This window comes from Bombus pyrosoma, linkage group LG2 (assembly GCF_014825855.1).
Source record: "Bombus pyrosoma isolate SC7728 linkage group LG2, ASM1482585v1, whole genome shotgun sequence".
Classification (NCBI taxonomy): Eukaryota; Metazoa; Arthropoda; class Insecta; order Hymenoptera; family Apidae; genus Bombus; species Bombus pyrosoma.
Genome location: NC_057771.1, coordinates 14,087,840 through 14,100,011, shown reverse-complemented (window position 1 = coordinate 14,100,011; position 12,172 = coordinate 14,087,840). Strand labels below are relative to the sequence as shown.

Below are 12,172 nucleotides of genomic sequence, written 5' to 3'. Positions count from 1 at the left end.
GTATGATGGAACTCGATAATCGAAGTAAATTAGAATTCCAATAAACCAATATAGATTGGAATTTACGAAGTTTAAACGATATCTATGTTAGGTATGTATACCAGAGAATGTTGCTTTCGGTGATATTCTTGCATATTTGTATGAAACATGAGGATTTATTATTGTTGGACCGTTTTCATGTTCTATTCTTTAATTGAGTTACAAGATTAACGTTTTCATTTTGCGTCAAGATTTGTACAGGTAGATATTCGGTATCAAATTCCAACGTTAAATGGGAATTATTGATTCCGATTGATTTACCTTCCTCTTTGTTCATTTTGTTAGCTTATCATCGCTTTCTCGTATCCTATCCTTTGCGATATTTTTGCAATATGCTGTCTGCTTTATTGAAGATTATATTAAAATATCAATCATATATGATAAATAAATTGTATACAATGAACATAAATAAATCATAAATAAATGTTGCTTTATTAGCCTTTTGAAATGTAAAGAATCACCGAAAGAAATTAATTATCAACAAATCACACCGAAATTGTAATTATCGACATGTCAAAAGGTAGCTTAATACATTCACGTATACATAGATAAAAATCGGACTCTATTAAAAGAATCTTGTTACATGTACGTCATTATACGGCCGATAGGACATATTCACGATGCATATGTTTGTGTCACTAAATGTATACGTGTAAAGCGGCACACCACCCTCATAAAAATGGAAACATTCGAACAACAAGCTTGTCTTGTTTCCAGATATATTCGCTTAACAAATAAATTCGAAAATACAGAGGAACGACGTTACAACAATATACGCCAGTCACAGTCGCGTTAATAATTATATCGTTAATGCAAAACTGTAGCAAACGATAGAACGACGCATCTATGCACTGTTGAAAGCTATTCACTTACATTGGCCCAGCTTTTCAGCATTAATCAAAAGTGCTTTTGATCACTTTTGTCAAGCACATCGCTCTCGTTGCTTTTTTTGTATCGCGCTTTTAATTAAATTAAGTCCTGTACTTTGATACGCGTGTACGTGCACGAATGGCCTGCTCGAAATATATTTTTCCAGGGCTAAAAATTGTTATTGCAATAAATCTTGTTTCGTGACATTCGTTGATTCGGGCACTTGTCATGCATGAAACAATCCATTTCTCGTTACACGTGTCACTTGACGCGAAAGCTGTAATGACATAAAAGAGAAAAAGCGGTCAACAACGCGTGGTGTTGTACAAACTTCATTATTTAGAGTGTGCTAGCCACTTAACACCAAATTAACGAAAGAGCGTTAATTGTAAAATAAGGTGCTATAATGGCCATTTATACCAAAGATGGTGTGTTCCTTTTTCGTTTAGTAAATTATTATAACGCGATTAATATTACGACTGTAAAAGTATATTGAGTGAAATACAGAACTTTTAACGCTAAGACCTGTTTCACTTGTCTTAGTGATAATATTGTTTGAAAGGAATTAATCATCGAATGACATCAAGTGGTTTTATGAAAACATTTATAATAATTTTATTTAGCGTTAAAACTTTTTTTAAACCTTCACTTTTTCAAAGATAATGCAAGAGAAATTGCTAGGATACAAAACAACTTTCTTCTTTTGTAAGACTCAAATGTATCCTAATTCAACAAACCAATCAATTGCATTACCAACATTTCGCCCCATCGTTTGAAGATTTTACGATTCGGTCAAAAGTCACGGTGAAAAATATCGAATCGATATCACAGAAATAATGTCCCTTTAAAGCCAAAGTACGGATGCGGTCCGATCATCGAAAGAGGAATCGAGAGGGGGAAGGCTTCCAGTGGCCGATATGATTGGAGATCGCTCGTGTCGATGGTCGTTTCAATTTGTCATACTTCCGTTCTTACGAAGACTACCATCGCCGCCACACTTAAATTCCTCTCAACGTGTGTAGATGGAGCAACGCGACCTTAAGAAACGGCCGAGCGGTCTGGAAAGAAAAATTACCGTTTCTGAAAGCGTCTTTCCCGCCCCGTGCTCGAATAGGATAGCGAAGGAAGTTCGCAGCAGAGCAGAAGAGGCCTTCGACAAGCTTCGCGAAAGTTCTTACAATTTTACGACGAGACTCATCCTCTTCGCTCGCTCTTTCCTTCCCTTCGCCGTCTAAGTGGAGCTTAGAGCGGAAATGCACGTCGCGTTCGGAAACGCTTACCCTCGAACGGTTTCCGTTCATCAGCTTCGACAACGTTAGCATAGTAATGGAGTGGAAATAAAAAGTCGAGATTAATTCGTATCGATTGCTTTCGTAATTGTTTTCAGTCAGTTTCGAAGATTGATTTGTAATATGATTTATAGGAGATATTTTTTTTAAATAACCGGAAACACGGAAAAACTTTATTTTTGAATAATATTACACGTTTAAAATAATATTTCTTTCCTTGGCAAGCTTGATTTTACTTTTCTATTTGAATATTTACCGAACGTTACCAACGATCGAGCATACATTCTCATGTTTCTACAGTCGTGCATTTGTAGTTTTATAATTATTTCTACGTTACGCAAAGAAGTTTAGAGGAGGGGAAATTGCGGTAACTATATTCCATATCCTGGATTTTTCCCCGCTTCGTTCCACTGTTCCCTGTTGCTTGTACTTCGTTCGAAAATTCATACGCTCGACGAGATGCTTTTTAAGGAGAAGAAAAATCACGTTTCCTAACAAAGGATGAATATATAGAGTTTCGAAGTGCAGCAGGGGCAAGAGAACGAGCTCAGAGAAAAAGGTAAAAATAATCGTTCGCACAAGTCTAGCGTTGGTGCATTGTAGCAGCTACAATAATTCCGGATAAACTCGATAAGCCGCTAGAATGGAATACGTATTATGGCTTTTCGATACCTTCTTTCGCGCTTCTGCTCGTAGATAATTTAAATCTGACGTTCACCGCCGTAAGGCTTCGATGTATCGCGGCAAACAAATTACCTTCTCGACCTGTCGACTTTGCTTCATCTCTTGATAAATGTCGAAATAATTTATAGAAATCTCGATGCACGCACGAAAAATGAATGAATCATCTGTTAAATAATAAGTGATTATTATTAAGCGAATTGCTCGATAAGTAATTTCGTAAATTTTCATGTGTATAGGTGATTGTAACGCATTTTGTCCTCGGTTTTAAAAAAACGAATGAGAACGACAGGTCTGTTTAATAAACGATTATAAAACGTGGCGCATTTGGAAGCCGTCAGTGAAGTTCTCTTCCATGGCATGGAACTGCAAGCATTCAGCATTCACAGGACTGTTCATTACCACCATTCTTCTTTCGCGGCCGAGCCCGCTTTATTTTTCAAACTTAAACGATTTATCACCGAGCGTGTCCTCCTTTAACTAAAAGCACAGCGAAAATGGAACTTGTAAAAAATATAAAAGCGCGGCTCGAAGTTTGCCCGTTAACGAAAGCGAGCTACGACGGTGGCTTGAAGCGAGAAATATCGTTACGCTCGCGCGTTCGCCTTTTACCTGTTCCTTGAACGTTGCCGTTTGAGAAATTGCAACGGCGGTCCTTGGAAAAATTGCGAAACCGACGTTTCTTCGCCGCCGGGGCATTTCTCACGCTAGATATCGTCCAAGAGCACGTTAATACCCTGTCGACTGTATCAGCGTGACCCGTACGTTCGAAAATTTATGATAACCCGCGAGGAACCATCGACGAAAGTAAAGTACTTCGAAACTGTATGAACTTTTCCAAAACGAGGATGAGTCCGGATACGGGCTACGCTAGAATGTAATGGCCCGACGTGCCACACAATTTTACAACGGTCGTAAAACTTCACAGCTATCGTATTCTTCCGGTAGTTGCTCAATTACGGGCGTAAAACTGAAAGTAAAAGTTATTTGTTGGATGTCTGACCGCGCTCGCAGCTTCGCTACTTAACGCTCGTCCGACTGAGCACGGAGGTGTTCTACTCCTAATTGGTTGCGTATGTTTGTATTTTCCTGTTCGATTGGTTTTAGAAAAATACAAATGGAATTCGACTTTTAAATAACAGTTGTGAATTATATTATTTTACAATTATATATTATATTATAGTATACAAAAGTATTTCAACACTTTTATGTCCGTACTGTATGTGTTATATAAAACATTTTGAAATTTTATTACACACAATTGTTTCGATTAAAATTCTTCAGTTCTCTAAATATTGTAACGCAAACTATGTATTCGCAGAAGACACAGCACTAAGAAGAAGCAAGTTTAATTTGTCAAGTAGAACCTGTAACACGTCTGGCCAAGCACGCGCCTCTTCTACTTCTCTGAAACTTACCGCGTGCACACAAACGTGGTTGGAAAGAATCATGTTCTTTTCAGAAAAAAAGACGACTACTCGAATGGTATATTCAAATATTTACCCTCCTTGGAGCCTTTTGCTTCACTGTACGTACATTTTGAAACGAAGGGTGCCGCGTCTCAGTGTCGATCTTTCTTCATCAGCTTTCCGCGCATCTTGCAAATGTGCTACCGAGCAACACATGAAATGAAATTACATCACTCAATGGAATTTCGTTAAATCTGTTCAAGTTGCTGTTGGTATGACTGTTATACGAGAAATCTTATAAATATTTGTTCATAGTTGTATCTTAAGTGAAACTTTTTCTGAAATGAAATCAGGATGAGCTGGGAAGGCGAGAAAAGGTGAGGGATAGAAAAATTATTCATTGACTATTTATGATTCTCATTAGTTTATTTAATGATTCATTGTTTACAATTGTTAATTGTGTTTATCCTTTACATATTGTGACCAGAAGTGAGAAACGTGATATGTGAGATCTATCTTTTATAAAGGAACAATTTTATAATTGAATATATTGTCAACCAGTTAAAAACCACTTCAAATTTTGTATCATTTTACACGTGTATCTTTCTTTTTAACACAAAGAGTACTTACATCTTGTTTAATAATATGTTTTCTGTTTAATAATTACACCTTTTGTTTATATTAATGAAATTAGAGATTATTCCATATATTCATATAATTTTTACGCAAAAATTGACACCACAGCTTAGATTAATGTATCCCTTGGATATATCGCGATCTATGAAGGAATTTTTAGGATCGCGAGTTCCGTAAAGTTAAGCAAGGAAGCGAGATAGAATGGGGCCCGTGGGTGATGGATGACCTTAATTTTGCTATGATTACCGGTAGCTCGGGAATTTGTATGAAAATCGCTCACGGCTGCTTCTTTCACGATCCTGTACCATCGTCTTCTCCCCTTCTACCCCCTTTCCCGGCATCGTTCTTCTTTCTTTCGCGCGCTGTCCCCGTATTTTTTAATCGCTTTCCCGTTTCTCGTTAATTCAATATCGTTGACTCGAAAGGTGAATGACGCTGATGGACGCTTATGAAAGTCGCGTAATTTTGAACATGGTGAATTTTCATTGCTCTAACCAAGAGCTTTTTTTCTGTTAAGTACACGACAGAATTTTAAGTTTCTTTCAATTAGAGGAACGTAATTACAGGTCCCGAAATATAATTATAAAACACAACGTACCGCACCTTGCAGCTTAATTTTTAAATTTTAGTGCGCGAGCTTTTTCATTACAGCTCTGCTGCGCTATTTACTCGTCGTCTTTTAACTTACCTTTTTCTCAATCCTTTCTGGTAAGACACGCTCTTATCTTCCACTCTACACGACCTTAACATTCACGTCTTGTTCCCTACATTCCCTTAGTATACCCCGTAACATTTCTTCGAGATAAACGTACGTTAGAAACATCCTTTGCCGTAATAGCACCGCACTTCCCACGCAAAGAAAAACTCATCTCATCCCTTTCAAATTCCATAACCGATATTCCATCTCGAATTAGATTCCATAAAAACCTTCGAACGCAACCCTTGAACGTGGAGCAAAAATTTTATCCGATGCCCTTTTCAGCGTTGCAAAATACACCGATATCTTCATATGCGGGACAGCCCTCAAGATAAAACCAATTTATTGTTTCGAAAACACTAGGTGGGTGCTCCATTCAGGTCCATTTGGTGTCTAGCGCGTGTTTCTCGAATTTCGCCCGATACAGTGCATTTTGTTCCATTCTCCGAGCCGCCATTCACGCGAAGCAGCAGCTGAAACATGGTGCCAGCTAAGCTTGCGCCCGAAACGCGGGAAAAATTGATGCTTAATGCCTTCTTTCCCGCGTTGTATTATGATGGTAATCTCGAGAAGCACGAGGCGCCAGTGTTCCGAGCCGGTGTATATATGTATAATGGCAAGCTTTGAGCTCGCCAAGGGTGTAGACGTTGAAACCGTAGCAGGCGATAAAACGCGGATACCGTGTACGATGTTCGTTCGGCTTTAACGTTCCGCGGAAAATGCTGTGGCGTATTATACTTAAATTCACGCCTGTTGTCTGTTCCGCTGCTGCACCTCGGCTATTATGCAACTCGTTTTCGTTTCCGTTTCACCGTGTTCAAAATGTTTCCTTTTATATGGGGCTTGCTAGCCCGATGTACAAGTTTCGTCGCAGATGGTCATGCACCGCGTACAAGGCGATAGCTGCGTAGTTGAGGGTTCTAAGGATTGGTTTGTTCGTAGTATTAGATCGTAAGTGACCATGATAGTTTGCTTTGAATTCAAGGTAGGTGACTTTACTTTACAGTATAAGCGTTTAATGTCGATATGCTCCTCTCTGAGGATAGCACATGTATGGTAATGTTACTTTTAAAACACAAACTCTATCCAATATTTGTCTAACACAATGTGAACTTTATAATTTTTTCTAGATCTTTAGCTTTATAATACAGTGCGAACGATTTTATAATAGTAGTTTAACTAAGTACTTTAACTAGTAATTTATCATATTATCTGATTAACAGTCGGTAATCTTTCATAGTATCTGTGACATGGAAATATAATATAAAGCATTTAGAGTGGTATTAGGAGTCCGAGGATTGAAAGCATCTTACGGTATGCTGACGGTGTTGAGATTAATGATTCTTTTTTGCCATATTATATCTTCAAAAAAATTTCCCCTTGTGCCAGACAAGAAATATTTTATGTTTCACTCTTGCTCGAAAAAGGAACTTCTTATTAAAGAGAACGAAAGTACCAAGTAACTTGTTAAGGAAGATATCCTGATTCAACCGGTAATTGCTTATTTTAACGGTTTGTTTATTATTTGGCAACGAGTAATTTGCCTGCGCGGACAACCGAGATTCCGCGTCCATTTGTCGTTGTAAAGCTGCCACTCAGTCGACCCCGGTTAACAATGCGGAATGTGTACGCGTAGAAGTTGCGAAACGGGTATAAGATAATGTCAATGTGAAGCGTATAAATGTCTTGAACACGCGCGCAAGCCTTTATCGTTGCGCACACGTGGACCGGTAATAAATTACTTTCCGGGTAACTCTTCTAACGGAGCATTCCGCTTATGGAATGGATGCATTCATTAAAATAGACGTGTTTATCTACGTATTTCGAGCAAACGCGATAAATTTTAACCGTGAAATATTGCCTTAATCTTGAAAGCACTTTCAATCCTATTGCGCACAACTATGATACAATTTCGTCTCTAATGGATTTTTCTGCTTTTAAATAAATTCCAAAGGATCACAAACATAAAATAGATGAAGAACGTATCACTGGTTGGCAGTAATATTGGTGCAACTCGAAAAATGTCAAATTTGCTTTTATTGCGTATAAGGTTTATATTATGTTTCAACCTTTGTCATGTAAAACGGCGTATTTATAATACCATCAATTTTCCGTCAGGAAGTTGTTATACTAATAAGACCGGTATTTAGTATTTTCAAAAATGTATATTTTAGAAAGCCTCCCCTTTAAAGTTTACATTTATTCAGTTGTGCCGCTATCAATGGCAAGCGGCGATATCTAAACGAGCATACTCAAACAGGACATCAATCAGCTGAATAAAACAGTGCAATAGATTATTCTTATAGTTCCTGCATCTCTTGAATTAATTCTCGAAATTATCTCCATGTTCTACAAAACAAAAACGAGAAAAAAAAAAAGAATGAAAAATACAAAATAAAAGGAAAAAAGGGAAAAGCTAAACAGACGAAGAATTGTTGGGAGTTGCGCGTGAAACCAGCGGTGTAATTTAATTTCTAGTGCAACCAGGTCGGTAATCTGGCCGATATGAGCGAAACCCCGTGGGCCGCCATTTGTTTCATGTGCACTCGAAAAAAGCGAACTCGGCCGTGCGGTGCAACGATAATTTCCATTCGAGGAGTTCATCTCGAGCTTGCTGCATCATGGAAGGACCGACGCCTGGCTCGTTGCGGGGAGTATTATATCCGAGGGCAGGGTTTAAGTAGTTTCATAAATTACGTCACTTTTACAGCGAGATTACCTAATCCGCAACGGAGCGGGTCGGCTTTGGCTTCTCTCGTGAAAGCGTAGCCTCTGCCCGAAAGCGTAGACCATCGTTGTAAACTCGTGCGGACAAAACGCGCGACTTCGTATCAAACAGTTTTCGTCTCGCGAAGAATGGATCTCGTTTCTTCGTGTCGGCTTTCTATTCAGACAGAATTCTGGCCGAGCTAAATGGTGCTAGAAACTCATTAAATATTCGGTATTGTTATATTGTACGAAATTTTTTAACGTACTCGCGTCTCTAACTCGTGGTGCTGGTTTTCGAAAAAAATTGGATTCAACAGAGTGTGAATACTTTTTAAGACAAAAGACGACAACATTTTTGGTAGAAAGATGTTGAAAATGTCCGAAATGGAGTTAACATGAGTAGAAATTTTTGCGTAAAAAGAGATGACAGCTACAGATAAGTTTCGTGAGTTATTCACAGCGAATCCAGATTGCTCGAGAGAAGAAAAAAGAAATGATTTTGGTACAGTTCGGCTGGTCGTGGAAGGTTTCGCGGTGGTTTATCGATCCTCAACTACTCGCGGCGTTCGGTGAAGAGCAAATTTTCCATCGGTATACTCGCGAGATTTCCAGTCATCGCAGCCCGTTAATATTCGGCACGAAAGAAGCACTCGACACCGACGCGATGCCAATTACACGCACGGCCTGGATTTCGTGTTCCTGTTCGTATTAAAGATACTACTACAGCTTCGCTTGAAAGCTTCAAACAAATTCTAATTCCTTCGAAACAGTATATATTTCTTAGAAGGCTAACCAATTATTTGGAACAGCTCCTACCATTTAAATACACAGATATATTTCTTATGGTCAATCACTCGACATATATATACGAAAATATATATATTGATGAAAAATATATATAAAATACAAATATAAAAAGAGTAAAATAGCATACAGAAAATATTTATAAAAAATATATATATAAAAGTATTTAATATTATAGTAATTTTAGGAATATTTGTCAAAGCAAACATCGATCGTATATGGCATACGCATACATTACAGTACTCACTAAATTCCATATTGATTGGAGCAAATTTGCAAAACAAAGAACAAATATATATATTCTGATAAAATATAATTACGCCTTTTAATTTAAAAATCAACTATATCCGATTCTGGCGAATGGCGAATATTTCTAATTAACGTTACACATCATCCGACTATGCTATTTCCTCGATTAATATCAACAAATTTTTCTTTTTTATCTGGCAGCAACGGTGTAGGAGGAACGAAATTATTGTTCGACGGTGGCGTGAACATGGTTAATAATTCGTGGAAGGCGATAGGATCGACAAAATACGACGAGGACGAGGCCCTCGGGTGAAAACGAGGATAGGCAAAAGTCCGGGGATTAGAGGTGGAATCCTAAACTACGGATAAATCGTCGGAACGATCGTTGGACGGCGTGGTACCTAGCAAATTCGACGCGCGTAATGCACGGAGAATCTAGCTAATAAATAATGGGACCATTGTTTCGTCCGTTGCAGTCGATCGTAAAATCACGAAGCGACCGATCTGTGCAGCTGCATTATTTCCATTGGGTCGCGTGGACGCTTGTCGACATCGATCCGGCGAAATTTGTTTGACGCGATCAATTGTCTCCTGTTCATTGTTCTCCTAGCCCGCCTCGCCGACATTTCTCTGGTCACGCGTCTAGATACCTTGAAAAATGCTCCATTCGAATCGATTTCCCTTTCACAAGGAGGATAATAATCGCGTGCAAGCTTCGACGATTCATCCGCTGGCATAATTACCTTCGATTCATGCAGCTCGCAGCCGCCATGACAAATAGCTACGTGTCCATTCGGTAGCTTCGTATTTCGAAATTTCGCCCGTATTTCTATTGTGAACATATCTAATTAAAATGGGATTCGAAGCACCCAAGTTTTTAACACAGGTTCTTTTCATTTTGCGCAAATGTTTCTGTACTTCGTCGTCAAATTATATGCAGAAGCGGTGCTACGTGTAAAAACTCTTCAATCAAGCTACAATTAGTACGAAGCGTTAATGATCCTTTACCAAGCCGGGTATAAATTAAATAACCACGGACAAAAACGGCAGAGCTGTAGATGAAACCAATCTTTATGAAAGTTCCATCTCGTTAGTTACATTCATCAAAACGTAAAATCGTAGTTTAATAATAGCACAGTATTTTGTTAATCGAATTTATCAGTTAGGAAGAAGATATTAACGTAAAATCGTAGTTTAATAATAACACAGTATTTTGCTAATCGAATTTATCAGTTAGGAAGAAGATATTTATAAATCAGACCAATATGATTTCTATTATTCTTATATTATAACGTCGAGGGAACCTAAATGACTCTGTTATAATTCAAAATCGTAAAGGATGCTAAAAAGTTTTGTTATAGTAATACCATAAGTAACATGATGTGAGACGTAATGTTCACCATAATGGCGAAGTTGAGCGTGAAAATTCACGGGCGAGGTAAACGTCCGGTGGAATTGAACGGCAATTAACGTGCCGCGAACTGTGCCGACCGCATCATTGTTTCCGATTCGAGGCTTGACCGTTTCACCGTAGAATCTGTAGAACATCGTACACGGCTGGAGCGCCGCTGTTTTCAGAAAACTTCGGATCCAATTGGTGAACTTTCCGCATTACGACAATGCAGTTTGAGTTGGAGGATTCATCGAAAGCGCGCGCGCGCGCGCAACCGAGTATCAGTAAATGAGAAAGGGCCTGGGTTTTGGGCGTTGGTGTAAAGACACAGACGCTGCTTAGTTAGAAAAGAGGATAGACACTTCAGTGGCGCAGCTCTGTTACTGATTACACGTCCCGTAAGTGAGTAAAATTTGTCTCACCAGGAATAAATTAGTTAATGGATCAAAGTGGAATCTATAGTTTACTAATTCTTCGCCTTATGGACGTGGAGCATCGTTTTTTGGCACTTCGAAGGGAAAGATAGTTAGGTAGATGTAGTAGTAAGATAGACAATGATAGATAAAACTGTCTTAAAATAATTTGGATGAGGATGGTTGCTACTGAAATGTTTCAAATTGTAATTTGAATATATTGCGGTGGACATATTGATTGCATGTTAATTGGCGCTCTATGTAAAATGATCACTATACGATACGTAAACACTAAATTTATTTTCAATTAGATATTGCCAATCTATTTGAGGTCGAACAATTCTTGATAATCGTAACAATGTTGCTTTCCTAGGGCATCTGCGCCACTTTGTTGTTTTGAAGTGTTAATTGTAAATGTAAATGCATTATTATACTTTGTTGTATTAATTATTTCGCAACTGCAATGTTAATTCAATTAACGTATACACGTATTAATTTGGTAAGCAAATGTTTTCGTAAACAATGAAATTTAAATGAATGCTTTTACTAGCACACGTGTACATCAACATATTTTTTTTCATATATTGCTGCAAATGTATGGACTGTTTAGCAGATCAATACCTACATTGAGTAGGGATAGTAGACATTTTATATACATTGGCTAGTCTGTGTATGCATTTACTAATATATATATATATAGTGCTATGCAACTCGTTATATGCACTTCATTTTACTTGCAAGCATAATATTCATTGACTATCCGGCATGTCTGGTTACATACTTCCTTACATATTCTACTTCATGAATACATCTTACCGTGAATTCGTTTAACTCTCAATCCGTTATGTATGTCTGTCTGACCATATTCGGTCTCATTCTACTGGAAAGAAATCAATACAATTGCTACTGAAAATCTATCCAACCATTGATATATATATAACGATTGCGTGGATTTCAGTTACCTTAACTACATTTATTCCATT

The 12,172-nt window shown here is 38.0% G+C and overlaps 1 protein-coding gene across 8 annotated transcripts in view; it reads left to right on the top strand.

The window, feature by feature from the left end:
• Positions 1-12,172, top strand: part of LOC122577820 — a 266,738-nt gene that overhangs the window by 104,929 nt on the left and 149,637 nt on the right. The gene's annotated exons all lie outside the window — the stretch shown is intronic.